Source organism: Ostrinia nubilalis, chromosome 16 (genome assembly GCF_963855985.1).
Source record: "Ostrinia nubilalis chromosome 16, ilOstNubi1.1, whole genome shotgun sequence".
Classification (NCBI taxonomy): Eukaryota; Metazoa; Arthropoda; class Insecta; order Lepidoptera; family Crambidae; genus Ostrinia; species Ostrinia nubilalis.
Window position 1 is genome coordinate 4613308 of NC_087103.1, and position 16578 is coordinate 4629885.

The 16578-nt window shown below is 34.9% G+C and overlaps 1 long non-coding RNA gene across 3 annotated transcripts; it reads left to right on the top strand.

Moving 5' to 3' along the window:
* Positions 1-4721: 4721 nt before the first annotated feature.
* Positions 4722-8785, top strand: LOC135079275 (uncharacterized). 3 transcript variants are annotated; one of them, XR_010258768.1, is made up of 4 exons: positions 4722-4937; positions 5485-5699; positions 5877-6104; positions 8277-8785. It is a non-coding gene; the product is annotated as an uncharacterized LOC135079275 (long non-coding RNA). The 3 variants fall into 3 exon arrangements; XR_010258770.1 differs by lacking the exon at positions 4722-4937 and adding an exon at positions 5081-5095; XR_010258769.1 differs by lacking the exon at positions 4722-4937 and adding an exon at positions 5161-5175.
* Positions 8786-16578: the final 7793 nt, after the last annotated feature.

Here is a 16578-nt window from a genome sequence, read left to right on the forward strand (position 1 = left end):
AGAACATTCATCCTATTAATCTTATCCTACTATTCGGTGTTGGTTTAAGTACGGATGAAACAAAAGGATTTTACTGCTCAAATGCAACAATCACCCTGTATATAACCCTACTAGGATCGGGATCAATAAGTACTTTTGTAACATATTTTATTGATATGCCTGCCTACCAACAGTTCAAAATGATGTACCTACTCTCAGTTTCATAAAAAATGCACCATCATCAACTTGAACAAAAAATGTTAAAGATGTCATTTCACAATGGCCCAAATACGAGTACATCACGCGAAATGACCGCTGCAATTTGGGCATAAATCACAACCACAGCCTGGTGAGAACGGCCTACTCATTTGCTTTAACGTCAAACTGTTCATCGATGTCAAACTTAAATTAGCCACAGCAGTAGAGTCAGCGTCAAATAGTTTGTGACACCCAAAGTAGCCAAAAAGTTCACAACACGTTTTTGTTACAGTAAAATTAGATTAAGGTTTGTTATCAACTTTTTGGCCACTTTAGGTGTTACGAACTATTTGATGCTGACTGTACTCTACTGGGTATTTTACATAATGTAGTATAAAAATTTGGATTCGAAATCTTGTATTGATCATAAGATCCTACGATTCCAGGGTCTAGATTGGACGGAGATAATTACGATGTTTGGTTCCATGCGATGATGATGAAACCATCATCAATCAGTTTGTATACCGTAACATGAGACCCACATGCAATCGCAATAGATCAGAATCTAAAAAGCAAATTCTGCGTGGTTGGATTTGTATTTAATTTCATACAAGATTTTGTTTTTGTTATTTTCTTCTGCTGGCATTCTGGAGAGTAAAGAACTTTGTTGAATCATTGAAACTGGCTGTAATTTTTGGGCCATGTCAACTGGAGACAAAAAGGCCACACTCACGACAACCTGTGACCAAGGGGCACAATCACGCGTAATTGTCTCAATCTCGGTCCAGCCTGCGGACGGTATTAACATCGCAACGAACTAATAAGGTCGACTGTGCACTTACTGAATGCAACTTTCGCAATGTTATCTTTTTGGTAGTTTTGGTAGTAGCGGCCATAGAGATGTCGTTTAGTCTGTGCTTAAGCTTTAAAGAGCTATCCATACACATTATGACTACTTTATAATTGATGAAAATTGTAACTAACATAAGGCCGACTGTACACGATATCGGAGCACTGTCGTATTTTGGCGATAATATTTTGTAGGTATGTTGGTTCGTACCAAGTTAACTATTAATTGCAATATTTAACCTTTATAAAATATTTTATACTGTTTTGGTCACAATGTTCAGTGTAGATCCAGGCCCGGTCTGGCTCCATTGGAGGCCCTCGGCTAGATGGTGATTTGAGGCCCCCCCCCCCATAACATAAATAATTATTACATAAAGAAGTTAAAAAAAAATTGTGTTAACCGTAGAAAGACGACAAAAATTCCTACCATAGTGATAGTAGCCTTATTAACGATTGCCTAGCCTATCCCATCAGTTTTCTTTTAAGTTCGTCACTACTACTGGCCACGACATTAATGATTTCTTCTCTGTCGATGTCAGAAAACAAGTCTCTCTCTATGTTCATAAAAATAAGGCTAGACATAAGGTCTTGGCCTAAACTAGCCCTAAGACGATTCTTAATTATTTTTAACTTCGAAAAAACCCGTTCACATGTAACCTGTGTACAGGGTATCGTTAGGATAAATTTATAAACTACATATAAGTTAGTGAACAATCCTGATCCAGAGAGTTCAAAAATAACTGAGAAGGCGCATGACAAACACTTGAAACATTTTTTACTGTCATTGCAGAAACCACGAAAATTGTCTTCTTCTGATTCAGGTTCCGAATCGAGTTCACGGTCTTTTAAAATTTCTTCTGCTTTGTTTGATTCTTCGTCTGGGATCTGTTCATCTTGAGTTTTTACAACTTTTATGAAACTTTTGTACTGATCTGCAAATTGTTTAAGTTCTATTAATAATATACTTCTTTCAACATTGCAAAGTTTTGAGATACAAGAGAGGACTCCAGCCGGAAAGTCTTTTGTCGTCATTATGTCATTAAATTTTCTTGGATTTAACCAAGAAAGGTCCTCTAAAATTTCTCTGTTGGGGCAAAATCTTTCTTCTATGCTTATTCTAGCACAGTCTAACATATTGAAAAATACATGCTTGAAATGTTGAGCTGCTGATATTTCAGTAGGGTAATTCAAGTGCAATCTGTCATTTCAATCTATTCTATTTGTCATTTAGCTTGTTTAATCTGTGCTGAATAAAGTGCACAATATTTAAGCAGGATATGGTTGCACGCGGATTTTTAGAGAGTTAAATCTTTTGGCCAATAGAAAACGTCATAATAGTTATTATATGAACTGGGATTGGTCAATGACTTTTGAAATTAAAATCCGATGGCCTGAAAAAATCGGTTTTCCAACAAACGTCAGTTACGCGCAAGGAGGTTTAGCTATTTATCCATCGAAGTTAATAAGGGAGAAGACATAAGACTAATTTTATTATTTGCCTGCCGCGACCCGGTTTTTACGAACAATGACGATGACGAACGATGAACCAGTGACGAGGAGCACACTTAGCAATGCTTCCAGGTTGCGCCTCGGTATCAATTAAGTAACATTTTCCGTTAAGTTTACTTTATGGCCAACTAAAGGACTTTTGCCGTCTCCATGGACAAACTCGAAGTATGATAACTACAGTCATTGTCAAAATTTTGCACTGCCATTGCCGCTGGATACCATATATCGCTACTATATTCATAGATAATAGACTTTCAGCAGTGTTGCCAGAAGGTTACTTTTGTAACCTTTTAGGTTACTTTTGAACTGCATTGGTTACTTTTAGGTTACACTAATGAAAAGGTTACTTTTAGGTGATTTTTCAGAAATTGTAAAATTAACTTTTACAGGTAATTCAGTAAAAAAGATTAATACTAACAATTTAAAAATTATGTCATAAACTGCATTTAAGCATGAATTTGATTTATTATTTGTTAAAAAAAAATAGTTTTAGCGAATGTTTTTCGATAGTGAAACGCAAATCCATGAAACGTTTTTATACGACCGGTCACTTTTCGGTCTTCATGGAATGGTCAAAATTTCGAATTTAGGTAAACGATTGATGATCAATTGTATTCATTTTCCATCCATGAACAACCTTACACAATCGCTCCGCACCCCCCCCCCCCCCCCCCCGTATGAAGGTTACTTTTTATTAAAAAAGGTTACATTTTTTATATTTTCTGGTGACTTCTGACAAGACCCGACTGGCAACACTGACTTTCAGTTAATCGTCAAAATTGACATTGTTTTTTAAATAACAACAAATGGTATGAATTTTTAAATGTGATATTTTTATAAAGGTAAGTCCCCAAAACAACATTTGATAGCCTATTTTCTTTCGTTGGCATCTAAGTTCCTGTTTTCTACATATATGTTACTACTACCTATTGGATAAGTAACTAAGAACTTTGTCGTTTATTCCATGTGAACAAAATCCCTAAAAGCCCATTTGTAATAATCTTACTAAACACTGCTGAAAAAGGACTAAACTTCTGAGCTATGAACGTATAATCCAGTAGCATTAAGTAGGTAGGTACGTATAGCGACGTTGGAACTTGATATAGAAGTTAGCTGTTTTATATTTTTTTTCACAGCAGAAATCTTTATCTTTGATCTTAATATCTGATCGTACGTATTGTCTTTTAAAATATTACATTTGCCTAAATAAAAATAACCGACCTGCTGCTTATGTAAATTATAATTATTTATAACCCTACTTACAATGCATAACAATCATAATTAGGTATTATAACCCTACTTAACAATGCTTAACAATCATAAGATAGTTTGGCGTATAAGTAGGTAGGTAGGTACTATCTAGGCCGAAGGTGGAAGCGATCGACCCGGAAATATTCTCAACCATCTCAACTATCATAATATGTATTTAGAACAGTCCCTCCTTACCAATGATATTATAGATAATACCATTGCTCCTTACCATCAATGCAATCGAGCAGACAAAGGACATTGATAAAAATCGCCCTAAGATTTTCAAAGACTTAGTAATGTACCATAATTTTATGTATATTTTATTTATTTACTTGCAAGTGTCCAAACCTATCGGACAAGTTGCAGTTTGAAAAAATATTTTAAAAGTATTTAAACGAAATCAAAGTCACCGACATATTGACAGAGCAGAGACAGAGATGCGCTTTTTTAATTCGATTTAAGTAAATAATGGTATGATCGATTAGACTAGAGTCTAATCATTAGACCTTTAGACGGGCGCAGATCCGCCGCGCCCGCAGCGCTTCAGTGGATTATTGCATTTTATGTATATTTAATCACATTTATTTACCTACATTTACATATTTACTCTTTTCTTTAAGTGTAGACACTGTTTATGTATAAGTCCACTATTGCATGCCGTGGCAACCTATAATTAAGGCAGCACTTAGATTAAGTTAAATACGTTGTAAATATTGATTGTCTTCCAGTGTATGTCTTGTTGGTTGTCCTATTAAATAAATAAAATAAATATTTATAGCAACACAATGTTTAAAAATAAAATTTTTCAAAAACGATCAATTTAATCGATTATGTCTATTCTAAATGGACATCCCTATTTGTTAGTCAAATTGTCATTCACTCGCATCACCTTTTCTCTCTCACTCACTCTTGCTGTGTTGCTGTCTTGCTTGATCCTTCTTTGTGATTCGTTTGTGTTTTAGCTTTTATTTTCGGAACTTTATTAACTACAAACTTGGCTATTCAAACGGACTCTGATTGATTGCAATAACGACATACTCAGCCTGGGATTTACTGTTTTTGTGTGGCTCGGCCAAGGCTCGGCTGGTGGTTCTATGGTGTTAGAAAATGAGCAACATAATTATACACAACAATGGGCAGCACCTCGATCGGTAAGTACCTACATTTTGCTCTGCAATCTTATGAATAAGTACTAGCCTTGCCAAACTTCTGAATTGCCATTCTCATGGCGGGTTGTCTTGAAATGAATGTTCCGCTATTATCTGTGGTTCAACCCTGGACAGTGTGGACAGCCAGGCCCGATTCGATTGTAAGAAACTAGTCGATGGTACAGCGCAATGGAGGCATGAGCGAAACAACAATTATGTTGACAATCCAGCTGGTTTTGGTGTAAATCTAAGGAATTATTTACTTTGACACTATCTCCCTGCTCTCAATGAAAGCTTGTTTTGTTTTGTTTTTTGGAACTAAGACTACTAGATTATTATTTTTTGTAACTAAGTTTGTAACACGTCATAATTAATTATTATAACAACAATGCTTATTTACTAAAGCTGTTTAACCCTACCCTCTGACCCAAAATTCTACTAACAGCACATAATATTGAATTATCATTTTTTTTATGGTTTGCGGCTCAATTTATTCAACGCACAGGAGTATGTGTGGCATGGCATGCAATGAATCTATTTATTTTTACAGGTTACAGCTCATGATCTTATATGCACAACATGTTGGACCCAAGCCCAAGATACAACACAAATGCATCTACTTCAAATCTTAGCAGAAAATGTGTGCTTTGCAGTAGAACACTAGAGCCTAGAACACGTTCACATCAGCTCATGTCCCTGAGAACTAACACTCAACATCATATTAACATCAGGAACATAATTGTGGAACGACTAACTCCATTAGAGGTAATGCACGCTAAAGTCCTTATTTAATAAAATGTTATTGGCTATACAATCAGTCTAATTCTTGTAAAGTTATTGGTTTCTGTAAATTAATACTAAAATAAAATAATTTAAGTGCGGGACATTAAAAAACTGATAATTTTTTAAAACTTATTTCTAATTATTATTATTTTTAAACAGGTTACTGCAAATGACTACATCTGTGGGGCTTGTCACTCATTATTGCAAAGAGATACCACACCTACTTCACAAGACTCTCCAGATATGCCAACCGGTGCCCCGGTAGGTCACCAACAAGTTTGTGTTGGATGTGGTTGTTCATTATTGCGAACTTGAAGTCATTGTTTGGATACAGAGAATAATCAAGATATATTAAACATTGTTCGAAATTGGATTCAACCCAGAGAGGTAAGAGCCCTGCCAGTTTTATAATACATAAAAATAATTATGCCGGTTTATTATAATAATAAAAAAGGTTTTTTCCGAATCAGCCTTCCCATCCTTCAACTCCTTCCATTGCTTTCAATCTGCCACTACTCTCATCCATACAGGTTATACAGGGTGGAAACGATAAGTGATCTCACTCGATTATTTCTAAACTACACAAGATATCGAAAAACTGGTTACTCATCCTGAAAGTGCTTCACGAGCTCTTTCTAACGGTATCAGTAAATAGTTACAGAATTAACTGGATCTATCCGAAAATTCAATGTTTTCAGCCTCCATACTAAATGTATGCCAGCCACACAATATTAAAAGTGTTATAGATCACTTATCGTTTCCACCCTGTATAATACAAATAGACTTATATTATTAAAATATTGCAATATTATTACTTACATAATATTAAACATAATTTTTACTATTATAAAGCCAGTTAAAAATTCCCTGAGCCAAATAAACTCAGTAAAGTTTTATTTATACTTCCTGCATAACAACAGACTACTCTTTTAACCCATTAACGCCCAAATGAAAACTACGGTCAATTTCCCAAAGCCAATGTTTATTTTCTTTATGAAAATACTTCAGAAATAATACTAAACACAAAGAAAACCAAAATCAAAATCAGAAGTTAGGTTTTCAGGGGTGTACTAAGTTTAGTACAATGGGCGCTCATGAGTCATATTGAGCAAAGCCTTCTTCATCCTGGCACAGTGTTTTCAGGCACTTGCCGTAAGCTGATTTGACTCTATCGAAACACACAGTAATTTTAAGCTATCAAATCAGCTTGTTTGCTGGTTTATTTTGATTATAACCATTATTTCATATTTCTTCTCCATCAACTAGAGCAAGAATACCTACTTTTATTTATCTTTTATAGGTCAAATATGTGCGTATTATATATTTGCGGAATGCTAGCTGATCTAAGCGACTATATGGGTTTACTATGCAGTGCAGTCTGCATGCATTTGAAATTGTCATGTCCACCATATAAGCTAACAAGACCCATCCACCGCTTTTTTTCCTTTTTCCTCAATTTGGTAAAGTTCTATAAACTAGTCATCTAATGTAACCCACTGATCTTCTTATTATACTAGAGCTGGACACCCTGTGGTGCCTAACTCTACTTTTTTTTTATCAAGAGACCCCATATAATGACCTTTCCCAATGGTTCTAAAGCGTCAACATTTGTTTCAATGGTACCCACATTATTATCTTTCAATCAATGCTAATAAAATGACGTTTGCCTTGTCGAATTTGTCTCTAGGCTTTTTGTGAAAATCTTTGTAAGTAATCAAAGGATACCTTTTGGTTCTGTTTTCACGTGTGGTTCCAAAAACTATGTAACTAAGTCTCTTTAGGTCGACAAATAGGTCGTAATTGGGAAAACAAAATGTTTCTTTTTGTTGTCTGTAACTCCATAAATAAAGAGCCATGTTATTGGAAAAAGAAAACAAAGATTATATATAAAAACTATGCAGAAATAAGTAAACACTCTAATAATAATGTCGTTACTGTACTATTTTACGTAACGTGTCAAGCGCCCATTGTACTAAAGTTTGTACAGCATCACTTTGGGAGTTATAGCATGAAAAACTTTCCATGAAATGAACTTTTCTAAGTATTTTTTATTAGGATATGTTGTTAGCTAATACACAAACAACTTATTTGGTATTTTGTGTAACTTAAACCTTGCATAAAAAATTATCAAGTACCCACTAGAAGACATGAAAAAATCACTGAAACGGAATCGCAAAATACCCCCTTAAGATTGTATAATTATGGTATGTTTCATCTCAGGATATAATGCATAGACCTTTGTTTACCTATTGTAATTATTTCCAGGGTAAAAATACTCATTAAACCAGATTTATCGTAACTTAAAGTTGTGTACTATTTATTGTACGGCGGGCGTTAATGGGTTAAACTACCACTATTCTCACTCTCAATCCTCGTTCCTCATTCATCCCTTTCGTTTCCTCCATAGACCAATCATTCCTCATCATTCAGCGTTCAAATCATAAATTATCTTTCATCACTCATCTTACTATTCCGTTACACACAAAAGTCGTTAATCCTATATAAATATTGCTCTTCTTATTGTTGAACTGTGAATCTGATGTTTTATTTTATTTTCAGATTCGTCGTTCAGATCTTCTTTGCCATAGATACTATCAGAGAGCACGAATTACTACAGTTGGTGCTTATTTAATGAAGCTGAGGACCGGTGATTCAGATGACAGAATAGCTACATTACTTGGCATTTCAAGGAGTACTCTTACAAAATATGTAATGAAAGCACGCAGTATGATGGAGGAACATTTCGTACCAGCACATTTAGGGTTACAACATATTAGTAGAGAGGAAGTAGCCCAAAGAAACCTTTATGTTCCAGTCTCTTTTCGGGAAGCCAGGAAACGATTTACCACAAAGAAAGGCTATTGTCATCATGGATGGTACATACATACATTTATGTGCAAAAAAGTAGCAATTATGCATACCAAAAAAAAAACTTATTCCCTATACAAATATCGGAATCTCGTTAAACCATTTATGGTACTTTGTTGTGATGGCGACATCATTGATGTATTGGGCCCATATTTAATAGAAAATGTAGAACATGACCATTAATAAATAATAAGTACCTACATACGTATTTTCATTTATACCTACATAACTGCCTACTTACCCTTGGGTCGGAATAAAGATATTTTTGGATTTAAATGTAAGTAAAATATATTAACTTCTTTTTAAAAAATGTTTGGCTTTTCCGTAGGCATTCCTATTTTTCCAATACGCAAAGTTCTATTTGCTGCTATTCATACGGTTTGACAAAGGGGTTCTTTATCGATCTACGATTTAAAGTGTAATTAAGACGTCTCTCCTACATATCTATACCTACTTATAATAAATCTGTAGAGAGGTCAATTCTGTACATGAAATATAATTTTCAAAATAACTATCAGGGGGTGATACTGATGCCAAAAATGCAATCAGTAAAATTTTTGTCTGTCTGTCTGTCCGTCTGTATGTTCCTTATAGAAACAAAAACTACTCGACGGATTTTAACGAAACTTGGTACAATTATTCTTCATACTCCTGGGCAGGTTATAGTATACTTAGGAATTCTCACGGGAACAGGAATTAGCGGGAAAATCCTTTTGTATGAAAAATCTAAACCGCTTAAGTTAGACGCTTTAAATTTCGCACGTAGGTACTTTAGTAAACTAATTCCCACGGGAACGGGAATTCGCATTATTATACATATAATTGTTGACAATAAATAGTTTTATTAGCAACTAGCGGCCGCCCGCGACTTCGTACGCGTGGATCCCGTTTTACCCCCTTCATCTATCTTACGCGGTTTAGATTTTTTCGTTCAAATGTTTTTTCCCGTTCACGTGGGAATTTTGCAATATCCTGTTGTAACTAAGCTTTAAGTTTATTAAGATACCTACATGTCAAATTTCAAGCGTCTAACTAAAGCGGTTTAGATTTTTCATACAAAGGGATTTTCCCACGAATTCCAGTTCCCGTGGGAATTAGTTTACTAAAGTACCTACGTGCGAAATTTAAAGCGTCTAACTTAAGCGGTTTAGATTTTTCATACAAAAGGATTTTCCCGCTAATTCCTGTTCCCGTGGGAATTCCTAAGTATACTATAACCTGCCCAGGAGTATGAAGAATAATTGTACCAAGTTTCGTTAAAATCCGTCGAGTAGTTTTTGTTTCTATAAGGAACATACAGACAGACAGACAGACAAAAATTTTACTGATTGCATTTTTGGCATCAGTATCACCCCCTGATAGTTATTTTGAAAATATATTTCATGTACAGAGTTGACCTCTCTACAGATTTATTATAAGTACCTATAGAAGATGGAAATGTACTTCTGTTATGCTAATAACCTCAAAATCTGAAGCATTTTTCCTATTGTAACGAATCTCCCGCTTATCCGTGCTTTAAGTATCTACACTAATATTATAAAGAGGAAAACTTTGTTTGTTTGGTTGTAATGAATAGACTCAAAAACTATTGGACCGTTTTTATTAAATTCTTTCACCATTCGAAAGCTACATTATCCACGAGTAACAGGCTAAATTTTATTTTGGAAAATAATAGGGTTCCGTACAATATGTAGGTACCTACCTAATGTAGGCCACGCGCGCGAAGCCGCGAGCGAAAAGCTAGTGGAGTATAAGGTGACAATCGTTAAGTAATTTCACATATAAAAATCATTATTTCATTGCTTGGGGGTCTTGGGGCGAACGATGTATGGACGCAGAACAATATCCTTTATTTTCAAATTTAAGCAAAAAGCATTCTGTGGTTATAAAATACCTATGCTTATTTGCACCTAGTTTATCAATCACCCTTAGATTAATAAAACCTAGATAGATAGTCAGTGCACGAAAGGTGAGGCAGTTTTTAGGGAGCCGGCACGGCTCACCCGTAAACGTCACATGAACTGTCAAAGTGAAAAATTGGTAAACACGTCCGACGAATTTTAATTAATTAAAACGGTTTGTACTGTGAAAGGGTGTCTAAAATACATCAGAAAAACGAAAGAAAGTGACCAGTGTTACATTTCATAAGTAAGTACTACAATTCGACGCGTATTTTGCTTGAATTTGGCTTTCAAAAATTAAATACGGGAATGATACCAGTAACAAGAAAATTTATTTCCCAAGTGTTCGCCGTACAAATACACTTCCTTTTTTATGAAATCGAGACTTTTAAGTCGATTTATCTTATTGTTATTAGGTAGGTACTTTGAATTCAATAAATAAGTAAGTACATGATGCGTTTTGTTTTGGTTAATTATAAAATAATTAAAAACGTATATATTTTCCCTACTTTCGGGAAAATCGCCTTCACTGTCTACACTCCCCAACAAAATTGACACTAATGACATAAGATTTTTGCCTCACTCTTGACGAAGCGTTTGTATGAAGACTATCCATCTAGGTTTTATTAATCTAAGCAATCACCATGTTAATTCCATGCTTTCTATCCAGTCGACTGCTCTAACGACAAGGGTGGGCAGTCGTTGAGATGACAGCGCGAAAATCGTCGGCATCCACTAATTATGACCCTTATGTACCACTATATTGACAAAGTTCTCCGTCTTCGTACGCGATATTGGAAATTTGGCATCTACCATCGGCTGATCTGACATTAGGCGTAGTCTGGCTTTGATATTCAATTTTCAACTGTATTACCTTGACAATCAGTTCAAAATTGATTACTAGAAAATTATTTGACAGACGATTTCTACTCTCGACAAATGCATTTGAATTAGCCCACAGGAGCATCATCACTGGATTGTTCCCCAGGCATTCGTTTTTTCTTTGAAATTCTTCTTTCCGTAAAGTCCAATTGTAATTCCAAATCAATATTGCTATCTTCCAATTTACTGTTAACAGCAGTCGCATACTCTTTTGTTTTCGTGTACAAAAATTCAAAATGTTTGTCATTTCTTTTTTCATTGATCTGTTTAAGTAGTGTTTGAACCAAATCCCAAGCAATAGCGTAGTCCAATGTTTTAGTTTGCAAATATTTCGAAACAGGCGTTATAACAAGAAACATATCTAGTAAAACGAATGAAATAAATAGGTTTTCAAATTTCGCCCATTGACTTGCCAAATTTCTGGCCATATATCTGGATTTGCAATCAAAATTACCATCAGATATTTCTTTGAATACGGTAATGACGTTAGTTAATTTGTCCGTGGCAATTTCCCCGCTCCTTAAAACACTTTCATCAATTATCGATGACAGAGCCTTATGTTTACTCCACCACCTAGTGGCTCCTATTTTTTGCAGTCTATAAAGTTTGTCGTGGGCGGTATGTTGTTTTTTTGTTTCTTTCTCCCACACTGCCATTCGTTTGTAAGATGTACTCAGAAAAACTGCAGATTCCTCTACCAATCCAAATACGTTTTCTGCTTGAAGAAACTTTACTGTCGAGTCAGCTACTACTAAGTTTAAGACGTGAGCCATACAGTGAGTATAAATCATATTTTCATTTGCCTTTTTGAAGTGAGCCTGTAAGCCATTGTAACACCCTTTCATATTACTTGCCCCGTCGAATGAACACGCAACTATATTTGATGCTTGAATTCCGTACTTTGCTAATTCCGATGTTATTCGCTCGTACAATGCTTGTCCACTAGAGTCATCAATAACAGTCATCTCTAGTAGCCTTTCATAAACCTTTCCTTGGACAACGTAGCGTACGCATATAGCTAATTGGTCCATCACTGCCACATCTTGGGTAGAGTCTACCATCACGCTGTAAATAATACTATCTTTGAGGTCTTTCAATATGATATTACGTCCAATTGTAGCAATCGTTTTAATTAACTTGTTTATAAACGATTTGGACAAAAATGTGATCAAAGAGCCTCGCCCGTACTGTCTTTTGGTTGACTTTCCGACAAGTTTTCTTTTCTCAATTGTTTTTTGTTTATGTTTCTTACTCTCCTCAATGCACTGTTTCACATGGTTTTGTAAAATGACGTCATAGTTTGCAACCATCATGACAAGTTCGAGAAAATTACCATGATTTTCTACAGAGTCAAGTGAGTAGGCCCCTTCTGCTTTGTCCCCTCTGTAAGCAATGCCTTGTCTACCCAGAAATAAAACTATGTCAATCAAACGATGAACAACTAATCTTCTTGTGTGAACTTCTCTTTCCCGTTGTTTAGATTGGTGTCCCGCTAGAAGACTCTCAATATCACGACCTTTTAGGCATTGAAAAGCTGTCTTGGCCGCAAGTTCATGATAATGGGAGTTTTCATGAGTTTCCAGCGATTTATAAATGTGTTTTGGTGTAACATCATGTCCAGTAATAAATGTGGAATCTCTGTTATCCTTGCCTCCGAAAGCCATACAACAAGAACAATATACTTTGTTGAGCTCAATGGAATAAGATAACCATTTTCTGTGTATTTTTTCTCCATTCGGCAAAAGACGATAGTAGAGTTTGGATGGATCAAACGGAAGTTTAACTCCTTTTCCCTCATGAACTTGGATTGGATGTTTTTCCATAAAAGCTTTTTTTATTCCAATGTGATCACTTTCATTTGGACATATGAAACAACCAAGGTTTTTCTTAGAAGCATCAAGCGTGTCTTGTTTAGATTCTTCATCGCTGATTTCTGAATCAGAGTCAGAGCTTATTGACAAATCCCTGTCGAAATGCGTCAACGACGGTTTGGGGTGGTCTAGATTTAGGTCTAGAAATTTTTGATTGCTAGTAGTAGTTTCTTCCCTCTTATTTTCACTCCCACCAGACGATGTAGCTACAGTAGCCTCTGCTTGGATTGAAGGAGGCTCAATTTGATCTTCGTTTCCTGAAAATAAGTAATAACATCGTGGGTGCAAAATAATACGAAATACAGTAGTCTTATACAAAACATCTTAAACAATTATTCTGTTTACATTAGCCTTTTAAAATAACTTAATCTTACAATCGTAGGCGTGGCAAATGTCCCCAAAACAATATAGAAAACTAATTAAAATTATTCATAATAAACTTTAATAACGGTCATGGAAATTCGGAAAGTTAAGCATTATAATAAGACTAGCTTCTGCCCCTAGCTTCGCCCGGGTGGATTTCGGTTATATCGGACTCCTTCAGGAACATATAATTTTTCCTGAATAAAAAGTATCCTATGTGTTAGTCCCGGTAATAATCTACCTATGTGCCAAATTTCATTGAAATCGGTTCAGTAGTTTTTGCGTGAAAGAGTAACAAACATCCATACATCCATACTTACAAACTTTCGCCTTTATAATAGTAGTAGGATTGGCTCTCTTATAGAGCTGAAAATGACGTCGGGTAAATATCAAATAAATGAACACATCTTCAGGCTTAAATGAATGAAAGAGAGCACTAACAACGGCAAAAACTGGAGGAAACTATTTCAGAGTGCATTTGGGTAAAGTTGAGAGGGGTGAGGGGTAGAGGGGTGGGTAGAACTGGGAACAATCCGAGTCCGAAATTCACTGATAAGATGCGATGGCGTCCGCGTCGGTGGCGATGCGTAAACATCCTGTCAACTAAACGGAAGGTCATTCACCTGATTATGGATCTGTTGCAAAGTATATTTATGAAAATTACCATCAATTTAAATTTTTTTATAGTATTTATGATTCTACACTAAGGTATCAATAAGTTTTAATTTGTATTTAACTTATAGCTGCAATAATATGTAAAGGCCTATTCTTAAAATTGCTTTAAGTCTTAAATTTAAAAAATATGACCAATAGTACCTAGTTTTTATACAACAACAATAGTTAATGATTTAAGGGAGTTTTTGCCATACCCAGTAAAAAAGAACGTCCGATTTTTTTATATTTTGAATACATCTATGTATGAATCACATTTACTGTTTATCACACATTTTACTCCAAAAATTTACTTTAGCAACAAATACAAACAATCAAAAGTATTTTAAGTTAAGGGCTTATATGCTCATAAAAATCTTCTGATATTTCCGCCTACCTGTTTGCGTTTTTTCAATGTTTTCAGGATTGGAACTGGAACCAGCTAACCATAAATTCAAACTTTGTGAACTTTGTTTTATTTCGAAAGATTTCCTCTCCTTCTTTTTTCTTTTACTTGCACCACTTGGGTGCACACGTTTCATTTTATAAACTGAAAAATTCACCTTTAAATTTCAAACAAACTCACAACGCACATCAACTCACCGACAGCAGGTCAATTCAACTGACAGCAAACAGCTACGACGCGACATGCAGGTGCGCGCGGGGGGGTGACCGAGTACTTCGAGCACCGAGCGACTTACTATTACTTTTTTAATATACCTAGGTTAACCTTAGCTGTAATTTAATAAAAAGTAGGTTACTGTTTATTTAAAATTGTTTTTGCTGTATTACGTCGCTGTGGAACAGTAAAACAAAATAATTTTTTATAATGAAAAAACTTTTGTATACTTGAATTTTTTGGCTTTTGGAGGCCCCCTTGAGCCGGAGGCCCTCGGCGATCGCCGACCAGCCGCCCTGGCCAGACCGGGCCTGTGTAGATCTATAATCTTGAGTACCTAGTAGATATTTGTGTGATTTTACTTTTGCTTTATAAAGATTATTATAATAATTATTATTGTTCAAGTAATATTACCAACTGGCAGTGAATATCCGACTCTAGCTGCTTGCTAAAGGAAATATTTAAATGTAAAGCATATTTTTTCGCTTAGCTCAATTAACTAATTTGTTAAAATGACTAGACTATATCATTCGCTACAGTGTTTTTTGCTCATCCATTAAAATATTGAGCCAATTTACCAATTTCGTTTACTTTTAATAACTGTGATAACATTTTTACAACAAAAAACAAATCTAACAATAAAAATAAACAAATGAAAAACACGATGTTTCGATTATGTTACATAACGGTTTATGTAATAGCAGGATATATGAATTGTATAACCTTTACCCTATCATATTACGAGAGTAAATACACGATGTATTTTTTGCAACAAAATCAACACAGTGATATTAAACTGTTTGAAGTAAGTAATTAGCAATTTGTTTAATTGAAGATGGGGCATTTCACGCGAAGCGGACAGCGAAAATCAAGTCAGGTTTTGGATTTTGTTCATATTTGGATTAAATGTACTGCTATATGACCTGAATGGATGTATATCATTATAATTTTTTTATGAAGCTTAGTTTATTTTTTATGAGCGTTCAAAAAATTGGTAAAATTTTAGGAACTGATTTTTCAGAAGCTATTGCTGCTATTATTACATTTGATTAAAAATAAACTAACTATTGGACTTTTGAGAATAAATAACAGTGTTTCTTATTATTTACTACAAATTTGAAATATCTTTTTTGTTCACATAGAAAACCGGAAGTAAAGTTTTAAAATCGAATTTTACAAAACTTCGGGATTTTTAAAAATTTAAAATTTTATTTTAAAATATACCTAGTAGTATACAAATAACGTGTGTAAAGTTGTAGAATGGAGTCTGTATTGGTTTTTGATTTAGACGCAGTACAGTGCGAGCGCGCCGCAATGAGCGTCATACTGGCTATCGACATTCGGCTACTGTATAAAAATTATTTGTTCGAAAATAACTGAAACGTTAATATTGTTGCATGCATACTCTTAAATAATTATAATTTTGACTCGGCGAACTTCGTACCTACCATCTTACAGACAATAATTGTTGGCATTGAGATAGTACGTATATTTTACGTCGCGGGCTACCCACATCTTATAAAATAATACACTAAAACATTATTCGGCCGTTTGGTGTAGTGGTTCGAAACGGACTACTATTCCGGAGGTTGCGGGTTCGATTCCCGCACAGTACAAACATTTGTGTGCATGAACATATTTGTTTGTATTGGACTGGGTGTTTTCTATGTATAATAGGTAAGTATGTATTTACAAAAAAAAAAGTA